Here is a 16,132-nt window from a genome sequence, read left to right as displayed (position 1 = left end):
TTCTTCTCATCCCGCAAAGGAAAAAATCCCCCGTTAAAGTTCTGAATGTCTTGCAATTGGGACATGTCTCCTGTCATGTGCCTGGAACAACCACTATCGACATACCACGGTCTGAAGATTTTCCGTCGTAGTTTTTCCTGCATGATGTACAGGATTAAATAGATTTTGGAACCTATGTCATAAAACCTTGGGTTTTCCCTTGTTAGCAACAAAATTGAATTTTTCACATTTTGAATCAGATTGATTTCCAGAAACATTTAAAGAATGCTGAGGTGATTGGACATTTGATTGTTTGGGCACTATTTGAAATTAGGTTTAGAAACATTTGCAAATGATTTTGAAATCCTTTTCTTTGATTTTGATCGTTTGGATTATTGTGTAAAATTAGCCAAAGACCCAGACGATGACTTTGACAAAACTGAATTTGGCTTAACTACTATCGATATTGTTAAAGGATTTGTTGCATTCTTGTTTGAAAACTATTTGTTCTTTTTAATATTAGCCCAATTTCTTTCTTTATTGATGTTCCAATCACCATCAACTGAATGAGATCTCGAGGACTTTTTGTTGATTGATCTTCCTCGTGACAGTTTTGTGCCATATGACCATCAACTCCACAATTGAAACACGTTTGTTTCTTCATATAGGAGCTGGTATCTCTCTTTTCTAATTTTGTGCCTTTACTGAATTCCTTACTTTTACCACATGTGCAAGTGCATGAATCAGACTGTGTGAGTGGCTTAGGTGGCAGACATGTGCTAGTGACATCACTAGTGACAGATTCAGTAGATTTTCAGACTCATTATCAGACTTATTAGAAATAGCCAAATCATCAGTACTCAAAACATAAACATCAGAATTCAAAACATCAGTTTTCACATGAGAAACAGAAACATCAGTGTTTTTAACAAAAATATCAGTTTGTTAAACAAAATGATTATCAAAAACTTTCTCTTCAGCTGCTTGGATGCCTTGAACTAACTGTGAATCTGCATGTGAAGTAGAAACATTAGTATTCTCAACCCTAGGACAACTATCCTGCACAAATACAACGGGTTTTGTTGGATAAGGTGTCTAAGTCCATAACTATATTTGGTATGTACTTGACCCGGCTTGGCATGGTCCATTTCGGTTGCATGGCATCTCAACAACTGGATAGAGAAAATGAGAATAAGGATACTTATGATTTGTTAATATATTCTAATATATTAATATGAAATCATATTGTTTAATTAGTATTGATCAAGAATTAATTTGGAATTAATTTTGAGATCAAAGGATAGTAATTGAATACATGAGGATTGATTATGTAAATCTTTCATTCTTATATAGTGGACTTAAGGTCCATGATTCACTAGATTGGGATAGGACCCATTGGGTGCTCCATGGATGCTCCATGGAGGTTATAAACCCATGGATCATGGGGGAAAGGAAAGTCCATGCACATTAGGGTTTACATGGTGTAACCCTACATGTGACACACTATATAAGGAACCTCATATGGAGCAAAATCGTCACTAAGACAATAAGAGTGAGGGCTAGCCGAATTTGTGCTCAAGGTGTACTTCTCTCAAGTTATTCCACGTGTTGTGGTGTTGTGTGAAACATTTGAGGTGTCACATTTGGGTGCTAGGCTCACAAAGTCCTTAGGAATCCAAGCAACAACAAAGGTATGTCATTCTACTAATTTTTATATTACAATTACCCCATGTTATGCTAGTTACAGTGAGAACCTTGGAAAAAAAATTATATTTTCATGTATATTAGAGAAAACACATATCTAAGGTTTATGGGGTTTCATGTACACCATAAGAGTGTTATGGGGTTTCATGTACACCATAGGAGTGTTAGAATGCTCAAAACCTATCAGTGATATCAGAGCCTAGGCTTGTTTTCTATATACTTGATGCAAACTGCTTGAAAAAGTCGAATTTCTGCTAACTGTTTAGTGAAATCGCCGAGTCCATGGGGGGACTTGACGAGTCCAAGTGAAAATTCATACTACTCGTCGAGTAGGTTCTTGCACTCGACGAGTAGGGGGCGTTGTGTGCAGATTTTCGAGTTTTGCTACTGGAAATGTACTAGAATCATTACCCTAAACTATTTTGGACTTATAAAACTTGTTTTGATGTGGTAATGATTCTGCTAATCCATTTACAATGGTTATTATCAAATTTCCAAGTTTTATATATGTTTATATGATTCTTAAAATTGTTGATTTGAATGTTCATGCTTATGAGTTTTAGTAGATCATAAGAATTATTTGCAAATTGTTTGTTAGTGTAATTCTTGATCTTAATGCCAATTAATGGACTCCATAACTTGTCTTCAAGTTATGGAATTCCAAAAGTCTTTTCTTTAAAGTTCTTAAAAACTCATAAGTCATTGAATATGAAAGGATTTGAATAGTTTCAAAACATGCTCTCAAGTTTTGGAATTTGTAAAGTCACTTTAGAAAACTTTAATTCCAATCCCTAGAGTTTTAAAAGTTAAAATTCAACCCTTATACTTTATAGTATTATAAGTTTATATATATATATATATATATATATATATATATATAAGAGCAAGTTAGTCTTACCGTTGGTAGGCGTCATTCACAAAGCCTGTCTATAAGGGGGTATAAGGTTGTTGCCTATAAAATGACAGCTTAATGGGTGTCCACTCTCACCCACCGCTTCCTTGACTGGTGGAGGGTCGTTAGCTGAACGGGTAGGACAAGGACTGTAATTCTCATTAAAAGTATAATGATAAATATAAAGTAACTAAACCTTTTATAAATTCCCAATCTTAGTTTTTTAAGGAAAATGTGAATTTGGTGCTATCCCATGAAATTACACTTTGTACCTTACCAAGTCGATGGTGGAGCATGTGTGGGTAACCAACATACTAACATGTACTGGTAAGAATGACATAGGTTGACTTAATGTTTATTATAGAGCCGTGGAGCACGTGTGGTTAACTGGCACATCGATTAGGTGATAAAGATTAAGGGTACCAAGTTAATTTGCATGGTTATTCACACCTTGTTTGTAATTCTCTGCATCCCAGTTACAAACTTGAGATGGCACAATCGAGATTTAAACATGTCATTGAAAAGTTCAATGAATCTCAAAAATATCTAGGAGTTTCAATCCAACTAAAACCCAACAATTTATTTCATTTTTTATGGTGGAAATTGGTAAATCGTCATTCGCCTACCTTCAAATATTTTATAGCTTGGATTACGACAACCCTCTTCTAAGTTATAAAGTATTGTGTTGGGTCCTAGCCTTAATATTACATTTGGGTGTCTTATTAAGGATACCATATCTAATCTAAACTTGTCTTTCTTCTTTCAGATGTCTTCCAACAATGCTGCTTTTGGCTCAAACCCTATCGACTCCTTCTCTCTCATGAACCTTTGTGGGAGAGTCATCTTTGATGGTTCTAACTTTATGGATTGGGTCAGGAACATCAGGATGGTCACGTATTACGAGGATAAGGAATATGTCCTTGATAAGGAGCTGAAATAAATTGATGAGTCTACTGCTACTCCAGAGGAGATCGCTGACTTTAAGGCACATGATAGAAATGCTACCACAGTGGCATGTATCATGTTGGCCATAATGAAAGCTGAACTCTAGAAGTCCTATGAGGACTTTTACCCTTTTAAGATGCACATGGATCTGATGGACCACTACCATCAGAGTGCTCGTCAAGAGAGGTATGATATCATCTCTTCCATGATAACAACCCTAATGAAGGATGGTGAATCCATCACTAGCCACTTATAGAAAATGTAAAGGTATATGGACCGTTTGTTGAAGTTGAATGTGAACTTCCCTGAGGATTTGGCTATTAACATCATACTGCACTCCTTACCTACTTGTTATGATCAATTCCATATGACATATCACATGAAAAAGGAGGAGGTCACACTCAGCAAGCTTCAAGGACTTTTGAGACCACCGAAAATGGTCTCAAAGGTAAATCGGTTGTTACTACTCCTACTCCTAACACCTCCCCTGTCTTGGCAATCAGGCAAAGTAGATGGAAAAAGAGGAAGACCCCTTCGAAGGGTACCAAGGGAAAACCAAAGGTGGTTCTGTAACTCCTTCTTCCAACCCAAAAGAAGCTTAATGCTTCTATTGTCAGGAAAAGGGGCACTGGAAACGAAACTGCCTTAAGTACCTGCAAGATGTTAAGGATGGGAAGGTCAAATTCACCCATGCAGGTACTTACACTATCTTGTGTAATAACTCACCACATACTACTTCTTGGGTTCTTGATACAAGTTATGGTAGTCATATATGTTCTGATTTGCAGGGCCTAAGAAGAAGTGAGGATATGGAGCACGGAAAGATAAAGTTGATCATGGGGAATAGGAAAGCTTAACCTGTCACCAAGATTGGAGTTTATTCTTTGTCGCTATGTAATGGGTTAGAGTTAGATTTGAATAAGTGTTGTTACTCGTCAGAAATAGCGAGAAATATTATTTCTTTTCATGGCTAGTACAAACAAGGTTTTACTTTTTCGTTTGATAATGAAATCGGTGCTATTAATGGTTTTTACAATGATGTATTTTACTTTAAAGTATTACCTTGTAATGGTGTGTATGATGTTGTGAATGTTGTAGACAACTTAGGAAATAATGTTTTACACATTGATTCTTCCATTAGTTTGGATAAAACATCCTTGTGGCATTGTCGTCTTGGACATGTTAATAACTAGCGCATAGGCCAACTCCTGAAGGCTGGAGTCTTGGAGTCATTTGACTTAAGTTTAGATGATAGTTGTGATTCTTTTTTGCTTGGAAAAATAAAAAAGTCGCCATTCACTGGTACATGTGCTAGGGGTGAAGGTTTGTTGGACCTTGTACACACAGATGTGTGTGGACCCTACAGAATCGCCACCAGGGATGCTAACCGCTTCTATTTGAATTTTACTGATGATTACAGTAGATATGGTTATGTATACTTAATCAAGAATAAGTATGAAATTGTAACAACCCATTATTTCAAGTCAATGTAATGTCTAAAAGTCGAGTCTTGTAATCTCTTTGTGAGGTAATAAGAATATCATAAAAAATGAAATGTTCAAAAAGCTCTGTTTGAGTACACTATGTGGTAGATATCGTGATAAGGTTTCCAAAAATATAAAGAACACTAAAATCCGAGTTATAACGAAGGGGTTATGACCAATCAAAGATTCGTAACACTACCGATAAAGCGTTGTTAAGCATAAAACGAGAAATTTCAATAAAATACTTTTTAGCCTTAGGTATCTAAATGAAAGTCGTAGATATCATTAAACCGCGAACATATATAAAAAGAACGCCCAAATCTGACTTCGTATGAAGAAGTTATGATTTTTTGAAGTTTCAGACCTAACAGAAGACAGCTAAAAACTCGAATTAGAGATCGAGCGATTTTCAGCTAACACAACCCAAACGAAAGTTGAATACCTCGACACTAGGAATACAACGGTAAAAAGACTGATGAAAATGGACATCAGATGAAGAAGTTATGGAATTTAAATGAACTTTTCCTGACCCGGCCTACTAAAAATAATATAATAAAAATCAAGTCAAAACTAGCCGACGAAGTCTAAACGAGAGTTGTAGAGAATTCTCACACCTACAGGTGCATATAAACAATGTTGAAATCAGAGCTTGTACACAAAAGTTACGGATTTTACATGTTCGGGACACAAAATCCGAGGCTGACTCAGCCTCACGACGTGAACAGTTCCTTATTCACGATGTGAGACTGTGACCGATGGGTTCCAGAGTGTCATACACGTCAACTCGTCGAAGGGGATAGAGCCGACTCAGCCTCACGACATGAACAAGGCTATATTCACGAAGTGAGACCCCAAAACCCTCCCTATAAATAGAAGCTTAGGGGTGTCGAGTTTAGTGCTCATTTCTTTCCATCCAAGTGTCATTGCTCTACGTTTATACCTCTCGAAGCCTTCCCGAAGCCTCAGTTTTTATACTCGAGATCAGAAGGAAGTCTTACGCTCCCAAGGATCCCGAGAATTCCTAAGAATTCAGTTTTTCTCTAGTCGAAGTTCTGCTCGATTCTTTGCCTTAATTTCTTCAAGTTACCACTTCAATCAGGTGAGTTCATACCCCCTTTTATACACCTTCAAATACTTTATAATGTACTTTTAATGCATTTCGGGGGAGAATACAAGTAATCACACGGTTGATCCCGAGTGGATCCGTGAAAACTCTTGTTATACTTTGCATGCATTAGATTTATACAAAATGCGTAGTATCCAGGGTAGCCGTCTTTGTTAAACCATTTTATGCATTCAAAGAACTTATGATTTATGCTTTGTCAAAAATTGTGAAAGAGGATAAACATTGCATACAAAACTATTATTTTAATACATACTTAGCTGAGAATTCGTGTGACGATTACATCTTCAATGCTACCTTTTCGTTAAAAGGTACTACCTAAAGTCCCATCTATTATAACCAGGGTCTCCTGTTTGGAGAGTGTGTCAAATGTGTATAGATCTATATGGGAAGTCATGATCCCGCACCCTAACTGTTAGCCACAATCCTTTGGGTGACAATTTTGTCATAACGTTTCGATGCCTGAAGACCGTCGCCACAGGCATATTATGTTTAGTATGGTTATAAAACTCACCGGATAGACAATTATTATGGTGTTCTGATTTGATTTATGAGTGGTTATTAAAACTATTCTTCATCTAACAAGTGTGATCTTCAGCTTTATTATATAAACTATGCCTCAACCTTCTAAGCATTTCAGTTGCGTGCGATTTTCGGTCTTGGACATTAGATACTGCCTGTTACTTTAGGAAAATAAGGGATTTTCCTGTATCCAAAACAATCAACTAATAGGAAAATAAGGGATTTTCCTGGTACAACAATTTACAATTTACAACACGAACATTCATATGCATTTCATACTTTTATAAGAAAATAAGGGATTTTCTTGGAAAACGCACGAACTTTGGAATGATATACATTTTCTCAAAACCGCTTATGAACTCACCAACTTAATTGTTGACACTTTTTCCTTGAAATAACTTGTATTCTCAGGGAACCGCTAAGCAGGTTTGGAAACCAAATTTTGGTGGTTAACGCTCTGACGTTAACTATATTTGGTATGTACTTGACCCAACTTGGCATGGTCCATTTGGGTTGCATGGCATCTCAATAATTAGATAGACAAGATGAGAATAAGGACACTTATGATTTGTAATATATTCTAATATATTAATATGAAATCATATTGTTTAATTAGTATTGATCAAGAAATAATTTGGAAATAATTTTGTTATCAAAAGATACTAATTAAATATATGAGGATTGATTATGTAAATCTTTCATTCTTATATAGTGTCCTTAAGGTCCATGATACACTAGATTGGGCTAGGACCCATTGGGTGCTCGATGGATGCTCCATGGAGGTTATAAACCCATGGATCATGGTGGAAATGAAAAGCCATGCACATTAGGGTTTACATGGTGTAACCCTACATGTGACACACTATATAAGGAACCTCATATGGAGCAAAATTGGCACTAAGACAATCAGAGTGGGGGCTAGCCAAATTTGTGCTCAAAGCATACTTCCCTAAAGTTATTCCAAGTGTTGTGGTGTTGTGTGAAACATTTGAGGCATCACATTTGGGGTGTTAGTGTAGCACCTGGTTCCTGGTACGTGCGTTTTGCCTAAGTACTTTGTGTTTTTGGCCGTGGACTCGGCGAGTTGGAGGCCCGACTCGCCGAGTAGAGACGAGACTTTGGGGCGCGGTTAAGATGGCGACTCGACGAGTCCATATTATGGACTCGGCGAGTCTGCACTGTCTGATGAAACCCTAATTTCCAAGGGTTTGCACCCTATTTAAACAACCATTTGCGCCCCAACTCCGCCCCATTCAGCCCCCAGAAGCTCTCCATACGTTCTAGCTCTTGTTCTTGTGAGTTTGAGGCATTTTAGTGTGTGTTCTTGAAGATTTTGAGAAGGAAGTGGAGTAGATCAAGAGGAAGGGAAGGAAGCCAAGCATCTTAGTGTTCTCTCAGTGATTTCTTTGAGGTAAAACTCGTTTTCCCCCTGTCTCTATGATTATGACTCCATTAAAGTCTTCCTTGAGCCCTTCCCCAAGCTTGTATGTGCATTATATTTCGTAATAAGTTGATTGGCCTCTAGATCTAGACAGCAGTAGGGTAGCCTGTTTAGGTTATTCCTGATAGTACGAGTTTAGCATTGTATGCTAGTTCAGTTCTCTATACGAGGATAGAGTTGCTTGAGATTGTTTTCCTTATGTCCAAATGTTGTTTGCTTTGTGCTATGTGGGCTTTGAAGTGATGGGAGTGAACTGTTAGGTGAATACGTTAAAGTTACATGTGATCAGGGTTGAATAATCTCAGAGTGTTGGATTTGACTCTATTGCGTAGCTCTTGTTTGAGTCCTAAGCGTGGTAGAGATGAGTACCTTACTCGAAGGATTATCCGAGCCTCACCAGATGTGATTGTACTCAGGTAACAGTTAATTGGCATTACCAAGAGGCCTGCAGCAGCTGAGGACTGGATAGAGTAGAGTCAGGGATTTCCCTAGGGCAAGCCTAGGATGAGTATAGCAGTGTTCAACCATAGTAAAAGGGATCTGGTGGAGTTGAGGCAGTCCTTGCAGAAGGTACGGATAGATGTGGAAGGTAGTATGGGCCCGTACTATTGGAAGCAGAGGATCCGTACCCGAACCAAGGGAGGCCAAGATGAGACCAGGGAACTTGTGGTAGATGTGATCCCTCAAGAAGTAGTAGTATCACTAACAATTATTCTTTCTATATTGCAGAATGGTGGTACTACGATCGAGGCCAGCAGTGGGCAGTTCAGGTTCGGGGTCGGGTTCCGAGCCGGTAGACGAGGGGCTACGTGAGTTCATCACGTCAGAGATTACCAGAGGCATCCTTGAGTCGACCCTCATTATCTTCGGGTCGATCAAGGAAGGGATCATCGAGTTGATGGAGGATTGCCTCAGGGCGTTCAGGAGCGACATGGCATCTGGCCAGTCAGGATCTCGCACGCTGTCCTTTAAGGACTTCAGGGGCAGTGGTGCGCCGGATTTCCACGGGATGAAGGACCCCATTGTTGCCAGGCGATGGATTGCAGACATCGAGTCTGCACAGTTGACTTGCTTCTGCCCCGAGGGGTCGAAGGTGAGGTATGCAACAGGGTGTTTACGAGACCGAGGTCGAGATTGGTGGGAGTCAGTGGGTGACTCTTTGGGAGCCTCAATTATCGAGTCTATGACCTGGTCGGACTTTGTGACCAGGTTCAGGGTAGAGTTTGCGCCGGCTGTTGAGCTTCAGCAGCTGGCCAGGGAGTTTTGGACATGAGACAGACGACGGAGACTGTGGCGGAGATCACCGTCAAATTCTGGGAGAGGGCACTTTTGGTGCCCTAGTATGCGGGCGATGAGGACATGAGGAGGACCCGCTACCATGACATGCTCCGGGCTGATATCTGGGAGCACGTTAGTTTTTCAGCCTGTCCCACCCTGGACTCCATGATTGCCAGGGCGAGGGAGAGGGAGATAGATTTGGAGCATATCAGGAAACGAAAGTCAGAGGAGGGACAGACAGGAGGGGCTTCGGGGAAGAAGCCCAAGGGATCAGATGGTAGGCCGAAAGGCCAGTGAGGATCGAGCCGCTGCAGGAAATGTGGCAGGCCGCACGAGGGGGTGTGTAGGATGGGATCATCAGGCTGCTACAAGTGCGGCAAGACTGGGCACTATAGCAGGTATTGCACTGCTCTGGCAGCAGTTATTCAGACATCAGAGTTGTTGTGTTTCCACTGTAACCAGAGAGGCCACGAGAAGGCCAATTGTCCCCAGTTGACAGCTTCAGCGCCGGTGAAGGCCCCAACTCCAGCGACCCTACGGATCACAGATGGCCGGAAGGGCAAGGCAGAGGCTCCAGTGGTGAGGAGCCGGGCATTTCAGCTGACCACCGAGGAGGCACGCGCAGCACCTGATGTGGTGACGGGTATGATTCTTTCCCTCTCATTTATTTATATGATGTTATGATATTGATATGTGCTCGATATATGTATATGTGTTAGGATCGTTCCATGTGAACGATATCCCAGTTTAGGTGTTGTTCGACTCGGGTGCATCCCGATCGTTTGTGTCCCTTGCGCTTAGCAAAAAGTTTCCTGAGTCTTCAGGTATGTTGGATTGCCCTTTGGAGGTAGAAATTGCTGATGATCGATTGGTGCGAGCATCGATGGTGTTTTGTGACTGCGTATTGCGTTTGTTCGAGGAGCGCTACATGGTAGATTTGGTTCCCATTCCGTTGCGTGGGAACAAGGTGATTATAGGCATGGATTGGTTAAGCCCTAATGGTACAGTGATAGATTGCGCACAACAGCTAGTGCGAGTCCAGACCCCAGGTGGGGGAGAGTTAGTGATTCATGGCAAGAGGCCACAGTGTGGACCCTCAGTCTGTTCAGCAGCGAGGGCTAGACGATACTTTCAGCAGGGATGCACAGGTTATGTTGCGTACGTGATGGATACCCGGGAGGCGGGTAAGGTGACAGTGAGCGAGGTTCTGGTGGTGCGAGATTTCGCAGATGTCTTCCCAGAGGAGCTTCCTGGGATACCTCCGGAGCGACAGGTGGAGTTCAAGATTGACCTTGTTCCTGGTGCGGCTATGATAGCCAAGGCACCATATCGGCTGGTTCCTCCTGAGATGCAGGAGTTATCTACGCAGCTGCAGGAGCTGCTAGACAAGGTATTCATTAGACCGAGCAGTTCACCCTGGGGAGCCCCGATTCTGTTTGTGAAGAAGAAGGACGGGTCACACCGGATGTGTATAGATTACCGGGAGTTGAAAAAGGTAACGGTGAAGAACCGTTACCCACTCCCGAGGATTGATGATCTCTTTGACCAGCTTCAGGGAGCATCTTGGTTCTCCAAGATTGATTTGCGTTTGGGTTATAATCAGCTGAGGGTCAGGGAGGAGGATACGTAGAAGACCGTGTTTCGGACGCGCTATGGCCACTATGAGTTCGTGGTGATGCCGTTTGGGCTCACCAATGCTCCTGCCGCATTCATGGACCTCATGAACCGCTTATGCAGACCGATGCTGGATCGGTCTGTTACAGTCTTTATCGATGACATCTTGGTTTTTTCCAAAGACGCAGGAAGAGCATGAGGAGCATCTGAGAGAGGTTTTGGAGACCCTGAGGAGGGAGAGCTTGTATGCCAAGTTCTCCAAGTGTGAGTTTTGGTTGTGCGAGGTGCAATTTCTCGGACACCTTGTCAACCAGAACGGGATTCTGGTCGATCCGGCCAAGGTCGAGGCCGTGATGAGATGGGAGGTTCCGAACTCTCCATCTGAGATTCGGAGTTTCCTAGGATTGGCAGGCTATTATCGGAGGTTCATTCAGGATTTCTCCAAGATAGTCGTACCCCTGACACAGCTGAAGAAGAAAGTCGTAGTCTTTCGATGGGGACCCGAGCAGCAGACAACGTTTGAGACACTGAGACAGAGATTGTGCGAGGCGCCGATCTTAGCCCTGCCAGAGGGCGTAGAGGATTTTGTGGTTTATTGTGACGCGTCTATTTTAGGGTTGGGCACGGTACTGATGCAGAGGGGGCATGTCATTGCCTACGCTTCGACGCAGCTCAAGCCTCACGAGGCAAACTACCCGACGCATGATTTGGAGTTGGGGGCGGTGGTTTTCGCTCTCAAGATTTGGCGGCATTACCTCTACGGGGTTCGGTGTACCATTTACACAGACCACAAGAGTTTGAGGTAACTCATGGATCAGCCGAATCTGAACATGAGGCAGCGTCGGTGGTTGGACGTGGTGAAGGATTATGATTGTGAGATCCTTTACCACCCCGGAAAGGACAACGTGGTGGCCGATGTGCTTAGCCGTAAGGCGGTGCCGATCAGGGATATTTGCATGAGGATGACTATAGTGACTCCCCTGTTGGAGCAGATTTGGGAGGCTCAACAGGAGGCTATCAAGGAGGAACATCGGAAGAGCGAGCGTGTGGTGGGTCAGGTTTCCTCCTTCGATTATGATAGCCGAGGACTATTGACACTACACCGCAGGGTGTGGGTGCCGTATCACGGAGGCGTGTGCCAGATCCTGATGGAGGAGACGCACAAGTCCCGATTCTCTATTCATCCCGAGGCGACGAAGATGTATATGGATCTTCGTCTAGACTATTGGTGGCCTTGCATGAAGCTGGATGTGGCATGGTACGTCGAGCGGTGCTTAACCTGCAAGAGGGTCAAGGCCGAACATCAGAGACTGCATGGGAAGATGCAGCCGTTGGACATCTCGTTGTGGAAATGGGAAGACATCACAATGGATTTTATCACAAAGCTTCCCCGGACTGCGCGTGGAGTAGATTCGATTTGGGTCATCGTGGATCGATTGACCAAGAGCGCCCATTTTATTCCGATCCAGGAGATCATCTCGGCCGAAAAGTTGGATGATATCTACATCAGGGAGATAGTAGCACGGCACGGGGTGCCAGTGTCAGTGATATCAGACCGAGATGTGCGATTCACTTCCAGATTTTGGAAGAAGTTTCATGACGAGTTGGGCACTCGTTTGCATTTTAGCACCGCCTTTCACCCGCAGACGGATGGTCAGAGCGAGCGGACCATTTAGACTTTGGAGGATATGTTGCGGGCATGTGTGTTAAATTTCGGTGGTAGCTGGGATACCTATCTTCCCTTGGCTGAGTTCTCATACAACAACAACTACCACGCGAGTATTGACCGTCCCCCATTCGAGTTGTTGTACGGACGGAGGTGCAGGACCCCGATATGCTGGGGTGAAGTTGGCCAGAGGGTCATGGGGAGCACCGAGGTGGTGCTCGAGACGACCGAGAGGATCCAGCAGGTTTGGAGCAGGCTTCAGACTGCTCAGAGTCGACAGAAAAGTTACGCCGACAAGCGTCGATCCGACTTGGAGTTCCAAGTCGGGGATATGGTTTTCCTGAAGTTGTCGCCTTGGAAATGCGTCATCCGATTCAGGAAGCGGGGAAAGTTGGGCCCGAGATTTATCGGACCGTTCAAGGTTGTAGCCCGGGTGGGCAAGGTGGCGTATAGGTTGGATCTGCCGGTCGAGCTCAGCCAGATCCACAACACTTTCCATGTCTCTCAACTAAGGAAGTGCTTAGTGGATGATTCAGCAGTAGTGTCGTTAGAGTATATTCAGGTTGATGATAGCCTGAATTACATTGAGCTCCCAGCACCAACTCCGCCCCATTCAGCCCCCAGAGGCTCTCCATACGTTCTAGCTCTTGTTCTTGTGAGTTTGAGGCATTTTAGTGTGTTCTTGAAGATTTTGAGAAGGAAGTGGAGTAGATCAAGAGGAAGGGAAGGAAGCCAAGCATCTTAGTGTTCTCTCAGTGATTTCTTTGAGGTAAAACTCGTTTTCCCCCTGTCTCTATGATTATGACTCCATTAAAGTCTTCCTTGAGCCCTTCCCCAAGCTTGTATGTGCATTATATTTCGTAATAAGTTGATTGGCCTCTAGATCTAGGCATGGTTGAGCTCCAGGAGCTCAGATCTACTACCTTTATGGACCCATGTTGCATGAAGACCTTAGATCTACTCTTTTGGTGCATTTTGAACCCTAAAACCCTCATGGATGAATATCTACACGTAAAGTTGGAAACTTTACGTGTTATTCATGCTCTAGGAATCCAGATCTATGAATGGCATGGACTAGATTCGAGCAAAATCGCGTATATGGCTCTTGCATGAAGCAGACTCGGCGAGTCGCTCATCTGACTCGGCGAGTCTAGTCGCGAGTCTCCGAGATTGTTCCTTTTTAGCTGTGTCGAGTTGTGTAGTGAGTCCAGGGTGGACTCGGTGAGTTGGAAGCCAAAACTCACCCATAATGGAACTCGGCGAGTCGATGCCCAGACTCGGCGACTTCAGGGCAATCTCCTTAGATCAACATTAGACTCGACGAGTTGTTCATACAACTCGGCGAGTCGCAGCATAAGTGTTCATCGGATGAAGATGAACTCGCCGAGTTGTTCATACAACTCGGCGAGTAGGATGAAGGACTTGAACATCAGTTTGGATGGAGAACTCGTCGAGTCAATGCCTAACTCGACGAGTACAAACAGAATCCAGGTCAGTAGATTGGACAGGGACTCGGCGAGTTGGCGAGCCAACTCGGTGAGTCGGGTCAACTGAAAGTTGACTCTGACTTTGACTTAGGGCATGATCAGGGGTAAAATGGTCTTTTTACCCAAAGGACAGTTAGCAGTATTTGATTGAGTAAGTTGTGGGAATTACAGCCGGAGGATTTCTGGAGCAGCAACAGCACCAGTAGACAGTCAGTTCCCGATCAGATCAGTAGCTACTCCGAGGTGAGATGCCTTCCAGTAGCGGTGGGTCTAAGGCCACAATGCCGGCCCGCCAGTAGGAGATGTATGATAGATAATTGTCTTTATGATATCATCTAGGTTTGCTACTACTTGATATGTTATATGCTAGCATGATATGTGGTATGTGATAGTAGTAGAATTCGGTTGTTAGGACCGAAGGGTAGTCAGACACCCCAGATATGTCTGATATTATGTTTGTGTTATGATATACGTGATGGTAGTAGTAGGGGGTGCAATAGTCCCCGAGGTTCGGTTGTTAGGATCGAAGGGTAGTCGGCACCCCAGAATAGCTCGACATGGGTAGGTCAGCACCCCAAAATAGCTCGACATGGGTAGGTCAGCGCCCCAGAATGGCTTGAAACGGGTAGGACGGCACCCCAGAATGGCCGCACGGGTAGTCGGCACCCTAGAATGGCCGTACCGGGTAGTCAGGCACCCCAGAATAGTCTGACAGTATGTATGTTATGTATTGTATGGTATGTGGTACGATGGGGGAACTCACTAAGCTTTGTGCTTACAGTTTACAGTTTTGGTTTCAGGTACCTCTTCATCAAAGGGGAAGGAGCTGGCACGGTAGCGGCACATCATGCACACACACTGGTTTCCACTTCTATTAGATTTCTCTGGGATTTATACTCTGATATTTCGATTGGTTGTATGATTTGGCTTTTAGACATGGTTTACGTTGTGATGTAGTTTGATCAAACAATGTTTTTAATTATTAACGTTTTCTAAAGTAATGTTTTAAAAATGAAATTTTTGGACGTGAAAATTGGGTCGTTACAGTTAGGCTTTCAAATTCTTTAGAAATCCAAGCAACAACAAAGGTATGTCATTCTACTAATTTTTATATTACAAGTACCCCATGCTATGCTAGTTAGAGTGAGAACCTTGGAAAAATCATATTTGCATGTATATTAGAGAAAACATAGATCCAAGGTTTTTAGGGTGGCATGTACACCATTGGAGTGTTAGAATTATCAAAACCTATCAGGTTTTCTATATTCAAGATGTGCCTCTCTGTCCATTTCTTCGTGAGTCTTAGGATAGACAAATAATTGTGATTAAAAGGAGGAGGAACAATATCATACCCTAGACCCTTTTTTTTATCATCCTAAAACTTTAATTGTTTCTCAATCATGGATTCGATTTTTGCGCTTGACAAATCAAACTTTCTGAAATTAAAGTCTGTATTTTTAAATTTATTTTTTCAAAGAGTTAAGCTCAGCAGTTAAATTAGCAAGTTGTTTAGTAACATAATCAGAATTCACAAACTTATTACTATACTTTTCCTGAACTTTTCTAAAGTCCTTAGTCTTGGCCTCTAATTATTCTCTCAAGGATTTCTAGCCTTTCCTAAGGGTATAGCCTTCGTATATGAGGTCCTCATTTTTTCTAGTCAATAAATCAGTTTGTTCATGCAAAAACTTAACAATATCAATGCTTTTTTGTGAACAAGAATCTTCACTAACCTCTTTCTTCGCACGCTCTGGTGTGGTAGATACCATGAAGGCAAATTGTAGTTGCATCATTTCTTCTTAAGGATCTTCTTCAATGTTTTCTTTAGGAGATTCACTAATCTGCGCCATGTGAGCATTCTCCGGTCCAGAAATGTTCAGTGCCTGAATTTGATCCTCCCAGCCAAACGTCTGATCCACAACTGCCAAATTTGCAGTTTCATTGTTGGATGTTGATCCTCTGCTGTTCATTACTGACACCATTGTCGTGTTCCTATC

This window comes from Lactuca saligna, chromosome 5, assembly GCF_052625555.1.
Source record: "Lactuca saligna cultivar CGN05327 chromosome 5, ASM5262555v1, whole genome shotgun sequence".
NCBI classification, from domain to species: Eukaryota; Viridiplantae; Streptophyta; class Magnoliopsida; order Asterales; family Asteraceae; genus Lactuca; species Lactuca saligna.
Note: the sequence above shows the minus strand (reverse complement) of the source record.